Genomic DNA, 15,965 nt, shown 5'->3' with positions numbered 1-15,965 from the left:
CTGCATGCTGTGAGTCTTGCCCCCAAGTGCTGCCAACCCAATCCTGGAGCCTGAAGATGCTCTTCCAGCCCTGCTGTGGTCTCATTGGCAGAAACGACGCAGCGCAATGAATCTCCCCGAAGCCCTGCAACGGAACCCCCTCTGTGTGACTCTTCCCCGGATGTATGACGGTACGACGCGTACCATTTCAACGCGTGCCTTTACAACGCGTCTTTAACAACGCAAGTCGTTACAATGACTTGCGTTGTTGGGCGTGGATAGTGAATGGTATAATTTACTATTCTAACACAAGTCCCCGTGGATAGGTGTTGGAATATACTATTCTTTATCCTTTAGCGCCCTCCAGCGCAAGTCGTGGTTACGACTTGCGTTGTAAAGGACGTGTCGTAAAAGCACTGCGGGGTAACATCCGCGTTGAAAAGGATGTTCCCCCTCTTCCCCAGCACAGGACCTCGTATCACAGCCCTCATCTTCTCGAAATAGTTGTTGCTCGATGCATCTTCTATGTGGGATGTCGCAACAATCTGCAACCAGGATTTAGGGTACTGTGTTCAATTACTATATTTTTCTAAATTGGTGTGAGATTTTTCTAGTGTTGTGTTTTTGCTTGATTATTGTTTGAAGAGCGGCAGAAATACTTTACACATTGCCTCTGAGTTACACCTGACTGTTTTTGCGCCACGCTACCAGAGGCTTAATCAAAGGTTAATATGGTATTTGCTTGTGTTTCAACCTGACAAGAATTGTGGTTGCTGCTTGAGTAGGGTTTCATCCCCCTCAACGAGTAACCCAATTTCCTACAGTTATTGAGTAGTATTGTGAGAGTGCTAGTGGGTGACTGAAATAATGACTCAATGGGTGGCTGCATGTATGTATGTGCTATTTAAATATTACAAAAATCTTGGGAAAACGTGGTGAAGCACTGTATAGCGTTCTGGAGTGCATTGTGTAGCTGTCTAAACTCGCCAATCGGTAGCCATTGCTTCTGCTTGTCCTGCTGCTGCTCCCATAACTGCAGTCAGAGCTAGTTGTCCCATCCCAGCTGTAGGCCTCAAATGGGCCCATCCCAGGATTGCTTCCATGTATAACTGTTCTGCTGCTGCCTACACATGCAAGATTTCCGCTTATATGAAGGGCCACTGGAATGATGCAATTTTACGTCTGCTGCGGTTTTTGCATGATTATGGATTTGCCACGTTTGCCTCATAATTCAATTTTTGCTGCGTAATCTGCAGGTTTTAAAATAAAAACATTTTGTTTCTGGCTCAAACGGATCAAGAGTTACTGAAAGCGTGGCAACATATGTCTCTGCGTTGTGGAAAGTCCTTTGCAAAATGATGACTGGTCATCTTTCAACCGCTTATTGCTGTAGTTGTGTCGTAAGGTGTTATTATTTAAGTGACAATTTTGCCCAGACAGTTATCCCATGTATAAAAATGACAAAATAATAAATAATATGGAAAAATATGCTGCATAATTTGACTTTTCCTGCCGCATAATTAAGTCAACACTGCTGCATAACTTGCCTCTCACCTGCCACATAATTCAGGGGCCCTGCATATAGGATCCCGGTATTTCTGCCTTGTAACTGTGCAGTATCTGTGTCTGTAGTACCTTTGTGAAAGCTTGTTTAGAACTGCCTTTAAAGCTCATAGTTGTATCCACGCTTACGAACAAATATCGATGAAAATGCTTTTACTGGTTCCATCGGCTCAGAAATTATTTGAGGGACATAACTCACCTTCCCTACTAGGTTATATTTACACATTACATACCTTTTAAGATGTGTCTGGCCCAGTGAGCTTTAAAATGCAGCACCAGCAACTCATATATCAAAATATTCTTCAAAGGACTTAAACTGCTTTCAGTACACTATTTGCTTATAAATTCCAATAAAAGTCCCTCATGTATAGTCTCAAAACCTGCAAAGTTGTCTTTAAGTGCGATCACCATGGGAAGTTATTGGGCGAGTGCACAACTGACATGCATTATCCACCTATCAATTTAAGTAGAAGAACTCTAATAATCAAAAACATCAGAGTGAAATAAGCGCAGTCGTACCTCGACATTCTGTAGCCTGGTAAATAAATATCATGGTTCTTGGCTCACCCTATTATGTCTACAATTATTGCATTCCTTCTGCCTTTTCTGTCTTCATCAGCTCTCCAGACTTCGGTACTTGACTTCCGCATCAGGGTGCTCAGACTGAACCTTGAAAGTATATTCCATGTAACATTGTTCCTGCTAATATCCCTTATATAAGGCGGGTGACGTTTTATTAATCAGGTCTAGACTGAAACTGGTAATGCTGTCCCTTCTTTTTACAAGCTCTTCTGGACGTTTGTACGTATTTACACCTTTTTTTATGTATCTTCAAGTATGACATGTTAGTGGTGACAGATACCTCGCCACTAGAAAGTACCATCTTTCTCCTAGTGTCCACCATCTGCAGGCAACAGGGTTACAGTATTCACCACCAACACACACATGTTCAATGAGATAAAAGGTTTTGGTCTCACATTTCACCCCACAACAGTCTCACTGCCGATACTTTTGGAATAAAAACTCTAGTAACGCTTTGCTGTGGTCTCATGCAATACATGATGATAGTCACTCTTTGGCACACTGGCATTTCTCTCAGTAGACACCAAAATCACCTATTCCTGCAGCATCCAAAATTATCTCCAAGTCACTGAGATGGCTGTTGGCTATCTTGCCACTCAATTGTACACTTTGAAGAACATCTGACCTAATGTCTCTCAATCAATCAATCAGGGTTTTGTAGAGCGCACTACTCACCTGTGAGAGTCTCAAGGCGCTGAGGGGGTTCGGGGGGCGGGGGAGGGGCAGCTCTGTTAGGGTCATTCGCAGAGCCAGGTCTTGAGGTCCTTTCTGAATTGGTGCAGTGTCGGGCTTCGTCTGAGATGAAGGGGAAGTTTGTTCAAGGTCTTGTTTGCGAAATTTCCCGTTTGGAACCCTACTTACTCTTTGTTTTCAATTTCCTTATTGACATTTAAATCTTGAATGTAAGAAAAGGAGAGAAAGAAAAAAAATGAAAGGCAAAAATGGAAAAACAATACAACAAAATCGGGTGAATTCCCAAAAACAAACAATGGTATTGGAATTGCCTCACTACCATCATCTAAGTAATGAAGTAGCAGGCTGACACCATTGAGAGGCAACATGCAATGAACAAACACTGGACCATCTCGTGCTCATGACCCCTCTTTAGTGCATTGTGTACAACCCATGAGCTACGGTGAGACTGAACAATTTCAATACAACTTACAGGTCCTGGGACGTGTCACACGGGCTCACCACTCATGGTGATCTCTCATCATTCTTGACTTCCAGTGTCGGGAAATATGCAGAAGTCTCAGTGACCTCTCGCTATGTAGCCAGGCCCTTGTGGTGACATCTAATTCTGCCTTGTCCGTTTTAAAAGCTTCCCCAGCCATCGCTAAACAGCAGGTGCCACAGGGGCCTGTCATTTGAAGAGCACCAGTGCTAGATCAATGAACCTGAACCTTAGCTTGTCCCCCTTGGTCCTTGAGTGCACGCCTAAGAGACAGAACTACGGTGTGGGTGGATTCGCGCAGCGAACTATATCGGAAATGATTGCCATGACCCTCAACCAAGCTTGCTGCAAAATTTCACAGTCCTAGACCATGTGCATGAAGCCAGTATCCACTGCATGACATCAAAGGCAGTCCAAAGACTCCCCAGGGAACATACTGCAAATGCTCTGTGCTGTCAGGTACGTCTGGTGTAAGTAATTAAATGGGTGTAGTGAACTGGGGGTTGCTGTAGATTCCCTTCACCTGTAGCTTTACCCCTTCCCATTGTTTGTCAGCTATTTGTGCGTGTAATGCTGCAGCCCACCTATCCCTGATTGCCAGCTCTGCTTCATACCTCTGCGGGTGGAGGGATGCATGCAAATTCATTATAGCTTTCCTGGAGTCCCTGTGTGTTAATATTGCCTGCAGGGGCTGGGATGTGGGGGGCTTGGAACGTCTCTGTCCCCAATGTGTGAACATAGTATGTTGCAGGGTGCTATAGGGAAAAAACTGGCCCAGTGAAACACCATACTCATCACACATAGCCTGAAAGGTTTGCATGAGACCCTCTGTATGCACATCAGCAAAACAACTCACTCTGACCTTCATACATATCCGGGCTTCATGGCGGGACAGAGTATCCTCAATGGACGAATGTGGGTACTGTAGGTAAATGAAAGCGTTACCTACATACAAGGACACTACATGCCAGCTCCTCGCCACCTTCACCCCCACTCCCTGGCGCGCAGCAGACAGACCAGCAGCTCCATAGCTAAGACAAAGATAAGTGAGGAGAGTGGGCATCCCTGCCCGGTGCCACAATGAATCTTGAATCTGTTGAATATCACTTTTCCCGGTATTACCCAGCATAGGTACTCCGGACCTATCCCCAACCTTTCAAGAACCACAAAGAGTTACGCCCAGTCCAAGGTATTGAATGCCTTTTACATGTCAAGGAACTTGCCAGGCAGTTGACCTGCCCATCCGAGCAATGCCCCAGCGGACCCAGCAGTCTGGGAATGTTGAAGAGGATATTACGTTCCGGGAGAAAACTGTTCATGTCATTATGTACAAGGCCACTGACTGGGCATCAGCTGAATTGCCAAAAGCTTTCACGCAATCTTATAATCTAGGTTGAGTAGCACAAGGGGGAGATACGAACAGACGTCGAGAGGGTCGGACTTGACTTCGGGAGTATCACTCTGAAGGCCTTTCTAAGAGATTCCGGCAAGGCACCCACATTTTTTCCCTCCTCATACTTTGTTAGCAACTTGGGGGTGAGGTGCATTCTGTAGGTCACATAAAATTCATCTAAGTCCGATGTTTTATTTTGGGCCATTGGGCAATGACTTCGAGCTCCATGCGTTGAATTAAGTCGCGTCAGGAGAATGTCCCATAGTAAAGTGCGTATCTGGCATTTGAGTGGCACCTGTCTGCCATGTACAAGGTACTGTAGGAGCCTTCAAATGTGGCATTATTGTAAATCTGGGATCTGAGAAAGACTCCCTCCACAGTACGAATGGCCCTCAGGAGGGAGTGGGGTATTTTGTCTCTGAGCAGCCATGGCAGCAACCTGCAGCCTGATCACCCTCCCCATGTTGGCAAGCCAGGTATTCCCGATGATCCAGGGGTATCAGCCTGTCAGTTAGTCCTGCGTGCATCCGTTGGAAGTTACGGAGTTGTTGCAGCCTGCCTGTGTTCAATGGAGCTATACTTTCAGCCTCCCAGAGTGATCCCTCAGCCTCTGATAGCTCCAAGCCTATTGTCTGCTTGACCCCCTACACAGTAGAATTGCAGTGCCCGCACATGGCCACCTTAAAAGTGTCCCATTCAACAGCCCGTACCATGGTGAGCCCTCATTATCAGTAAAGTACTGTCTAACCTAGGTGGCTATAACATCTCAGTATGGCAAATCCCACAATGCATCAGTTCAGAATCTCCACATCGGCACTTTAGTCCACAGCCTGTCCCACTGTATGGTAAGCTATAGTGGGCAGTGATTGGAAATGGAATGGGGTGGGTGCACATCTCCTCATAGAAGAGGAATAAATCCAGCCGAGTGTGGACATCATGCACAGGCAAATAGAAAGAGTACTCTCTTTCGCCTGGGTGCAACAGCCACTATATATCATGCACCTTCCCACTCTCCATCTACTGGTGGAAATGTTGTGCAAGGCTGCAGTATGAGGCCCTATCCACAGAAGGGATGGTGCTGTGTAGGTCTATGTGCGGAACACAATTATTTTTTTAGTTCAATAAAAGTTTATTAATCATAATATAATGTATGAATACATAATACAGTAAAAGAATTGTGGGGGAAATGGGAGGGGGGTGAGGGAAGGGAAAGCATAGGAAGAAAAATCAGAATACATTGTAGAGTTGAAGGAACGACAATAAACTTATCATGGGCATTAAAAAGTAAAAAGAAAGGGTACAATAATTATACAATAAAATTAAATGCAAATGAGGTTATGCAGGTAATTATGTTAACAAAGAAAGGGGAATGAAAAGGGGCATCAAGGGGGCTTGGAAACCTCCTGCTGAGCAGGTCGCGTTCAAAAGGAGCGAGTTGTACAATTATCCAAATACATCGTAGCAGGAAGCCATAAATCTGCACGTTTAGCTGCCATCTGGGCAGGAAAAACAAAAGCAGTATCAAGCCTATGATTGTGACAAACATTATACCACCATGCTTTGAAAGTAATGGTGGAGGAAGACTTCCAATTAATAGTAATTTGTTGAAACGCAACAGCCGGTAGTAAATCAACAATACGAACATAGAGATCAGTCTCGTCCCAACAAGGAGAAAGACTTCCCAAAAAGATATGGGTGGGAGAGAAGGGAATACTAGTGTGAAAGATAACATTAATTTGTGCCCAAACCTGTAACCAAAAGGCATGTAAATTCTTGCAGAGGAACAACATATGAAACAGAGTGGCATTGGGTAAGGAGCAAGACCAACATACATCTGGGGTGGCAGGGAATCGCTTGTGGAGGGTAGAAGGAGTCTGAAGCTTTTACGTCCAAATCTTGTCCCATAGAGATACTGGCCATGATGTAGAAAGATCATTTTCCCAATGCTCCTCCACCGTGTACTTGGGTCTGGGGAGTGTATGTACATGAAGGTGCTTGTAAAAAACAGAAGCTTTAGGAAGAGCTTGTAGGATAGAATGAAGTTGGAGAGTAAGGTCAGGTGAAATAGGAGAAGGGGTCGCCTGCAAGAGTCTTGCATAAACCTCCATGACCGCTGCTTTGAGGAGAAGATATTTGGGAGCAAAGGAGGAGGGTAAATCAAAAGTGGAACATGGGGTGTGGAAAGGCATAAAGGTGGATTGTGAGAAGAGCTGCAATATCCAGAGCAATCCCTTGGATCTCCAAGATTTCCAGTAAAAGGGTTTACCTCGGATTAAAAGGTATTTATTATGCCAAATAGTGGATGAGAGGAAATCGGCAATATTCGCAGGGGGCGAATGAGCCTAGCAAGGGACATTCTGGGTTTTTTGTTATGCCATGAAAAGGAGGACAAGACTGAATTAATTTTCTTTAAAAATTTGGCTGGAATAGAGACGGGGATATTGGAGAGTGTGTATAGAACAATGGGGGATAGCATCATCTTAATGGTATCCAAATGACCCCACCAAGACAGGTAAAGAGGATGCCACCGGGCTGTGAGGTCGGATATTTTCTGAGTGCACATAGTAAGGCAGAGGGAAACAGTGTCAGGGATCGAAGGGGTGATGTGCAATCCTAAATACTTAATGTGGGAAGGGCTCCAGGTAAAATTGGAGGCGCTGAAGTCAGGTTTAAAGGTGAATTTTGTCAGGGGAAGGATTTCACACTTATCATTATTGACCCTATAACCAGAGATTAAGGAATAATTCCGTACTTCCTCCAAGAAAGCAGGAATGGAGACCGTGGGATTCGAGATGAAGAGTAAAATATCATCTGCGTAGGCAGCAAGTTTAATGGAGGATCCCGCGGTCTGAAAGTCATGAATGTCAGGGTTCTGGCGTAGCCTGGACAAGAAAGGTAGGGGGAGATTTGACCATTAGCATAAACTGCAGCCCATGGGTGAGAATACAACAATGAGACTAGGGAAATAAATTTAAGGCCAAACCCGAACCATCCGAGAGTGTGGAAGAGATAAGGCCATTCAACCCTATCAAATGCCTTCTCAGCATCCAGGGCTATCGCCGCGAGGGAATGCTGGAGATGGGATGATTTTGACAATATGTTAAATAAAAGCCTGGTGTTGTCAGGGATGTAACGACCTTTAACGAAGCCGGATTGTTCTTCTCCTAAGAGGTCAGGAAGCAGATGATCCAGCCTTATCGCCAATGACTTGAAGAAGATTTTATAATCAATATTAACAAGGGAGATGGGTCTGTAGTTCTTGCAATATTGCACATCTTTTCCAGGTTTGGGTATGAAACAAATGTGTGCGTCTGAAAAGGACCCTGAGGAGGCACCTAATTCAGCAAAGGAATGGAGAAGGGAATGCAACTTCAGAATCAATAACTTGGAGAAATGAAGGTAAAACTCAACGGTAAAACCGTCTGTAAAACGGTAAACGGTAAAACCGTCTGGGCCAGGAGCTTTGTTAAGTTTAAGATGCTGGAGCGCGGTGAGCAATTCTTTCTGTGAGATGTCAGTCTCCAAAGAGGAAAGATCAAGAGGGAAATGTGCAGGCGTTTGAATAGTTGAGAAGAAATGTGTGAGAGAATGAGGAGAGGGTTGGGTGTCAGAGGTGTATAAGGTCTCGTAGAAGTGGGAGAATGTAGCAAGGATGTCAGCATCTTTGTGTTGTAAGTGTGCATTGGTGTCATAAACAGATTCAATAGTCATCTTGTTGTGCTTGACCTTCAGGTAATTGGCAAGGATTTTCCCAGCTTTGTTCCTACCACTATAGAACTTAGCACTTGACTTAAGTAAATATAAGGAAGCATCTTCAGTAGATTTTTCATTAAATTTAAGCTTAGCAGCCACCAGAGCTGTCAGACTATCTTTGGAATGTGAGGTGAAATAGGCGTGTTCCAATCATTTAATGTCAAGAAGGAGGGTTTTAGTGAATTGGCGAGCAGTCCTGCGTTTCTTTGCGACATAATTAATAATGAAGTCGAGCGCAGCTGCCTTGAAAGCGTCCCAGACAGTGTGTTTCGAAATGGGTGGAACATCGTTAAACAGAAAAAATTTCATCAAAAAAGGCAGTGAAGAAAGTGGAAAACTTGGGATCCAAGAGGAGGGTATTGTTAAAACGCCATCTCCTGGGCCCGTCAACTTTAGGGAGTACATCAAGGCTGACTACAACAGGGGCATGATCCGAGAGCAGAATCGGACCAATTTCCGCTGCAGTAAGCGTTTGAGCAAGATCATGGGAAACAAAAATGTAGTCAATCCGTGATTGGGAACGGTGATACGATGAGTAAAATCTCCTGCACAGTCGTGTTGCAGAGTCGTCAAGAGTCAACAAGCTTATGTTGGGAGATAGCTTGGGTAAAAAGTTTGTGCGATTTAGTGGGGACATAGGTGGCATCAGATTTCCTATCTATAAACGGATCAAGAGGTTGATTACAGTCCCCCGCAAGGATGAAATTGTCATCCATGAATTGGGTGATGCGTGGAGAAAACTCAGCCCAAAAAAGGGGTTCACCATTAGTGGGACCATAAACATTAAGAAGAGAGATTGGAACACCTCTAAGCGATAGTCTGACATGCGTCCATCTGCCATTAGTATCAGATTCTTGGGAAATGACTGTGAAAGGGAGAGACCTGCGACAGAGAATTGCAACACCATTGCGTTTACCATCACCTTGCGAATAAAAAACTTCACCCACCCAACCTCTCTTAAGCTTAGCAGATTCTATGTCAGAAAGGTGAGTTTCCTGAAGAAACGCAATATCAACATTCAATTTGGCTAGGTGAGATAAAATGCTGACTACAACAGGGGCATGATCCGAGAGCAGAATCGGACCAATTTCCGCTGCAGTAAGCGTTTGAGCAAGATCATGAGAAACAAAAATGTAGTCAATCCGTGATTGGGAACGGTGATACGATGAGTAAAATCTCCTGCACAGTCGTGTTGCAGAGTCGCCAAGAGTCAACAAGCTTATGTTGGGAGATAGCTTGGGTAAAAAGTTTGTGCGATTTAGTGGGGACATAGGTGGCATCAGATTTCCTATCTATAAACGGATCAAGAGGTTGATTACAGTCCCCCGCAAGGATGAAATTGTCATCCATGAATTGGGTGATGCGTGGAGAAAACTCAGCCCAAAAAAGGGGTTCACCATTAGTGGGACCATAAACATTAAGAAGAGAGATTGGAACACCTCTAAGCGATAGTCTGACATGCATCCATCTGCCATTAGTATCAGATTCTTGGGAAATGACTGTGAAAGGGAGAGACCTGCGACAGAGAATTGCAACACCATTGCGTTTACCATCACCTTGCGAATAAAAAACTTCACCCACCCAACCTCTCTTAAGCTTAGCAGATTCTATGTCAGAAAGGTGAGTTTCCTGAAGAAACGCAATATCAACATTCAATTTGGCTAGGTGAGATAAAATGCGTTGACGCTTAATTGGGGAATTGATACCCTTGACATTCCAGGAAGTTATATTCAAGGACATAACATGTACAGTAATGCAATGAGTTCATAACAAATGAAACTAAAGTAGAAACCCATGAATGAGAACAAATCAAGAGAAAAGAAAGATACAATGAACAGTAATAGAAGGGAGAGAAGGGAGAGATGAACGAGAAGAAAATAGTGTGCATAAAGAAAAAGTAAAATAGAAATCAGAGAAGAATGCAGGAAGGTCAGAAGGAGAAGAGAAAGAATATAAAGAAAAGTACAACCAGAAAGGAAAATGTTATGATTACTGCACAACCAAGGAAATTGAAGCACACAAAGAAGGTAAAGAAACATAAGAAAACGAGGGAAAAAAAAGAAACAAAGGATGAACATACCCACAAGAGGAGGAGACGAGAAGGAGTCGGGGGGGGGGAGGAACCACAGAGGTAAGGCAACACATCCAAGGACGGCTGGGCGGGAAGCCAGGGAGACATCATCAAACAGGTAAAGGATCCTGTGAAGGCAAAGGGGGGAGATAAAAGAGAAAAATTACAAATCTACAAGAGAGAGCAAACAATCAACAACTGTGTAATCAAATATGAGTAACAGTCGAGAAAACAACGTGCAAAAGAGAAAACAAAAACATGAGCAAACATGAGCAGTGTGAGGACAAGCAAAATGACTGCTCAGCCAGGGTGTGATGAGGAAGGACCAGAGGAATCCATGGCGGTGGTTTTATGTGTATTTATGAAACTCTGTAGTCTCTTTGGATATTCATAAGTGGTCGTCTAGTTGTTGTAGGTGACTTTGAACAAGCAAGGATGATATAGGCCATATCGAGCACCCATGGAACGAAGGTCGTCTCTCATGCCAAGGAAGGCCTTCCGGCGGTTTGCAGTTGCCTTTGCATAGTCCTGAGCGAAGAACAAGGAGGAGCCCACGCCATGTCAGTCTGGGGGAAGCCTTGGCAGCCGTAAGAACCTTCAAGAGATCAGTATACTCTAAAAAATAAAAGATAACACCTCGTGGGCGTTGTGGTAAGGAAGTAGAAGCAGGTGGGCGACCCAAACGATGAGCGCATTGAATATTAAGATTTGTACCTTCTGGCAAACGGAGCAATTTAGGGAGGAAGGACTTGAAAAAGGTGATACAGTCCGCGCCTTCAAGACCTTCTGCTAGGCCATAAATGCGAAGGTTGTTGCGTCTGTTTCTATTTTCCAACTCCTCCACCTGCCTCTGGAGGGTATCCACCTGTGAACTTAGATGGGAAACCTTGTTGTTAGTTTCTTGGAAGGAAGCAACGGACTGTTCGACCGAGGAGACTCTTGTTTCGATTTGTGACCAACTGTCATTGAGAGCTTGAAGCTTGACATTAGTTTCCTCCATGAAAGGACGCAAAGTCCCAATCTCCTCCAAAAAGGGGCGGAAAGATCTTATCTCCTCCAATAGGAGTTCCATGGAAACAGGTGCGGACTGCTTGAGTGGTGAAGGGGGATCTTTTTTAGTCTCTTGATGGTGGATTTCCCCGATGATGGCGGAGGAAGATCCATAACAGTATAAGAACCAGAGGAGGTGAGAGAGTCTTCTAACTTGGAGAGAGCAGAAAATACTTTGGAATTCTTCACGAAGGCCACCTTTGTGGTTGACTTGGAGGGTGAGCGCAACATAGACTTAAGTCGCCCCATAAAAAACAGATGAGAAAAGAGAAATCTGCGTAGCACTTGCTATCTACGCAGAAGGGTGGAATGACGCTCTGTGGTGTGAGAAATCTTCCAGACAGGCCTCTAACAAAGCCACCTCATTAAATGAAGGAGTCTGTCAGCGGGTGCATAACCAGAAGGAAACATGCGCAATGAATTCAAAAAGCTGCAACACGTGGAAGGTTAGCAACCCTTATGCAGAGACACATGCAACGAACCGTGAGGTTCGAGAAAGGTAAGTAGCTCCAAAAGGCATGAGTAAAAGTAGCAAAGTCTGAACCAGGATAAACTGCCAAGCGGAGGTTCGTTACCAAGCACAGAGTCGAAGTTTCTATTCACCCCGATATCCGTACAGTTGGACACAGCATTGGTTAAATACAGCAGAGCTAGCGAAGAAGAGGGCATGCAGGTTGCCAAAAATATATGAGATGAACCGCAAGGGATATCATTAGTATCGCTCATAGACAATATAGAGCCACTTCAAAAGCTGCATCAGGACAAATAAGCTGTAATGCGCTAGAGAACATGTTGAAATAGACAGGGTCATCAGTAGGTAAAAACTGTACATCCAACCATAGGTGCCTGCAAGCACTGCCTCCTTCCAGCATAGGAGTGACCAGTTTCTCAAAAAGGGCCAGGATAAAAGGCAGTTGAAATGCGCAGAGTGATGTTAATGTCAATGCCCAGACGACAAGCAATCTGCCGCAAAGACATAGCAGGCGGGCAATGCCACACCGAAAAAAAGAGGCGTGTGGGAAGCACCAGCAAAGCCAGGCCAGTAACAGGGGATAAGGATACAGCACCGTCTTGTCTTAGTAAAGAGAATGCGGCACGCCGATTAACACAAAATGGCGGCCACGCCTGAAGAATAAAGCTCCTCTAAACTCACTGTGCAAATTGCTGTGTCCTTAGGAGAGGAGAGAGGCACCCAGATGTCAGGTAGTCATTGTGGGAGAAGCGGGAAACAGTACAGCTGCCAGACTCGGGATGAAAGGCAGAGCGCTCGCACCTCAGCAGAGGCAGCGCGATGCGTCAGCCGAAGAGGTAAAATGGCGGCCGCAGCCACCTCAGACGCCTCGGAGCATATTTGAGCTAGGAACTGTGTCTTCAGGCAACGCAGAACAACCTCAGGCGTCACGGGGCATCGCAGAGGTGTTCCGACAACAGGAGAAAGCCGTCAAACAGGAAACAACGTAGTTTGGGCAGTAAATTCCCTGGGTCCGCCGCAGAGCCTCACTCAGGCGCTGCCATCACCCACGGGCGCCAAGCCACGCCCCGCGGAACACAATTATAATCACCAACCCAAAGACTAGGTTCCTGAGATTTCCACAGAAAAGCTAGGGTGATCTGAGCCAGGAAGTCTGAGTGTTCTACGTTCAGGCCATAAATTGCCCCAGGAATAGGACATACCCATCCAGGTGTCCCTCCAATACCATATACCAGCCCTCAGTATCCACCCTGCTGTACTGCTCGACATAGGGGGCGCTTGGGGTGATCCAAATCAACACCCCGCAGCATAGGCAATATAAACCATACCCAACATCCTACCCTCCATTTCTTTGACAACAGCTGTACCTTAGTGGCCACTAGATCCATTTCCTGAAAGAAAGCAATATATATGTGGTGACATCTGAGATATGTGTACACACATGCCTTTTCCCAGGGGTAGCCATGACCCGAATGTTCCAGGTCAGAAAACTATAAACTGAAGTCAGTATGTGTGTGGTGTCCGCCATTTTGCCCAAAACCAATGCCAGCCCCCATGCTGCGAGGGAGTTCCACCATGTATCCATCGAATCTATCCCCCTGCGCCTCCCACAGTGTGTGTCCCTGTGCAGTTAGAATGGACTGTGAAGGTGGAGCCCTCATGGTCCTTTCATTCTTAAGAGCTGTAGTTCAATAAATGCACAATTATTGGTTTCGGGGCCACCCTAAGTGGCCATGAATGCCCCGGGACATGGTACACCCACTCAATAGAGAAGAGTTTTGGCTCCCTCCCGAGCAGCACAGTATCCAGAAGCGCTCTAGAAACAACTCTGTGTTGGCTATCTGTGCCCACTCTGGGAATCCCATGAGGCGCATGCTATTGCGCTATGACCGTCCATCAGACTCCTTAGCCCTTAGTTGCAGAAGCTCAATTTCAGTTTTTATTGCGTGCAACTGGGAATGTCCCTCGCTAAGCGTGGGTTGTCTCATGGTTATGGCAGAATCTGTATCGTCGACCCTGCTGAATAACTTACTATGATCGTCACACGGCAGGGAGACCTCCAAATAGACAGTGTTGATCTTGGCCTACAGAGAGGTCTTGGTGTCCTGAATTGATGACACAATTTTATCAAACTGCTCCAAATGCTTCGTCAGTGTAGCCTTCAGTGGAGTCAGTAGGGTACCTCTGTGCGACGATGCCCCTCGGTGGTCCAGTATGCCCTTGCTCGGAATCGCAGGTGGCTTGATTCTCTTGAGCTTCACCATTGTGCGTGACAAAACGAGGGGGGGTGGGCACAGCTCTAAAAACTCCTCAGCAGTCACCCCAGCCTCCAAGTTTGGCAGCCCAGGTGCAACCACTCATAGTCCTGTTCATTAGCTGATATTCCAAGAGATGCCAGAACAGTTGTGCCCTGCAAGGTCTGGCAGTGAGTGCAGGGCTTCCTACTGCAGGGCATTCGCTACGTTGCCTCATGCAGTGAAGGATGTTTATGATACGGGCTGCCTGAACAGCAGTCTTGATGCTGCCAGGGCAGTCCAGTCTGTATCCTAGACATCCTTCACATACCATTGGAATGAAAGAGGGTCTGCCTCCCCAGCCCTCGCTTAAGGTGGGGGACGCCATCAGTCACGGAACCCCTGAGTCATCTTCCCCTTATAGGTTACTGCGCCACTGCATTTCGTAGTGGCCCATAACACAGCCTCGGGAAGTTGATTGTGGTCGGGCCACACCCTCCGGCCTCACTTTCATCCAAAAAGACTCGGGGCATGTGAGAAAAGGTGCAGGGCAAGGGAAACAGGGAACAACGAGGCGATCAAGGCAGATGATTAAGGATACACGAGGGCCGCAGCAGAAGCTTTACATCAACACATCGACTTCGGTCGCCATCTTGGCCATGCCCCCCTGTTTGGAACCCTCCTTGGTGGAGTTTTGTTGCATCAAGCTGTGATAGTGCTGTCTGTCAGTGGAATTCACTGTATAGCACTGCAACTATACATGTTGAGTTCAAATTCCCTAAGAGCTGTTGTGCTAGCCTTACACATGATCTTCCATATCACTTTCCTTACTGTTATGTTAACAGTACTTATAGACAGCACAATTACCTGTAGGTGTCTTTGCGCTAGCTCTACTAAACAGGAGTAAAAAAACTGCCTTATTAATTAGAAAAACGACAAGTTTTCAATGCTTTCCTGTAAGAGATAAGATTTGGCATGAACTTGATGTAAAGTGGTAGCAGATTCTGGAATGTAGCTGTACCTGTCACAAATTGTCAGCCTCCCCAGGAAGCAAGTTTGAAATCAGGAACTCTAAGTTTTTTTGCCCCTGATTAGCGAAGATTTCGGGTTGGCTCGCACCAGTTAAAACTATGTTTCAGGAAATCTGGCCAGAATCATGTAGCGCTTTATAAGCAGTATAACGGGCTTTAAACCTAATCCGCTAACTGGGGGCCAGTGTAGTCTGTGAAGAGATCCAGCTGCGGATTTAAATTACTGGTACGAAGTCCAAACCGACCCCCAGAAATTTCTGAGTTATTTCCATGCCTCCTCTCATTCAATGAGCTAGTATTTCTCAGTTCATTTCACAAAATTCCCCAAGAGTCTTTTTCTCATGCCTTGCCAACAAGTCGATCATTGTTACGGTAGTGCAGCACATGCTCAGACCCTGCCTGATTATCAAAAAGATTGTACATGCTAGAGAACAACCTATGGCCATGACCCTTTCTGTATAAAATTGCCCTTCAATTTGTGTATGCAATAGATAGAAATCTTCATGCTAGACTGCAGAATTCAAAAGATTGACTTTATGTATATTTAAAATTTCTCCACTTTGGCACCTAACCTGTGTTGGACTTGGCCCTTCTGGCAGGTTCACCTCTAAACTTTTTTGCTTTTAATGGTGCCCTAATGATGGTGATTTTTTGGTTTCTGCG

The 15,965-nt window shown here is 45.4% G+C and overlaps 1 long non-coding RNA gene across 1 annotated transcript in view; it reads right to left on the bottom strand.

The window, feature by feature from the left end:
* LOC144770428 (uncharacterized) overlaps nt 1-15,965 on the bottom strand; it is a 398,083-nt gene that overhangs the window by 3,667 nt on the left and 378,451 nt on the right. Inside the window, exons 4-5 of the long non-coding RNA XR_013598891.1 lie at nt 10,525-10,643; nt 2,800-3,019 (exon numbers count right to left, since the gene is read on the bottom strand). This is a non-coding gene — a long non-coding RNA (uncharacterized LOC144770428). The remainder of the gene's footprint in view (nt 1-2,799; nt 3,020-10,524; nt 10,644-15,965) is intronic.

The sequence above is a fragment of the Lissotriton helveticus genome, chromosome 7 (genome assembly GCF_964261635.1).
Source record: "Lissotriton helveticus chromosome 7, aLisHel1.1, whole genome shotgun sequence".
In the NCBI taxonomy this organism is placed as follows: Eukaryota; Metazoa; Chordata; class Amphibia; order Caudata; family Salamandridae; genus Lissotriton; species Lissotriton helveticus.
This window is presented reverse-complemented; position numbering and strand designations above follow the sequence as displayed.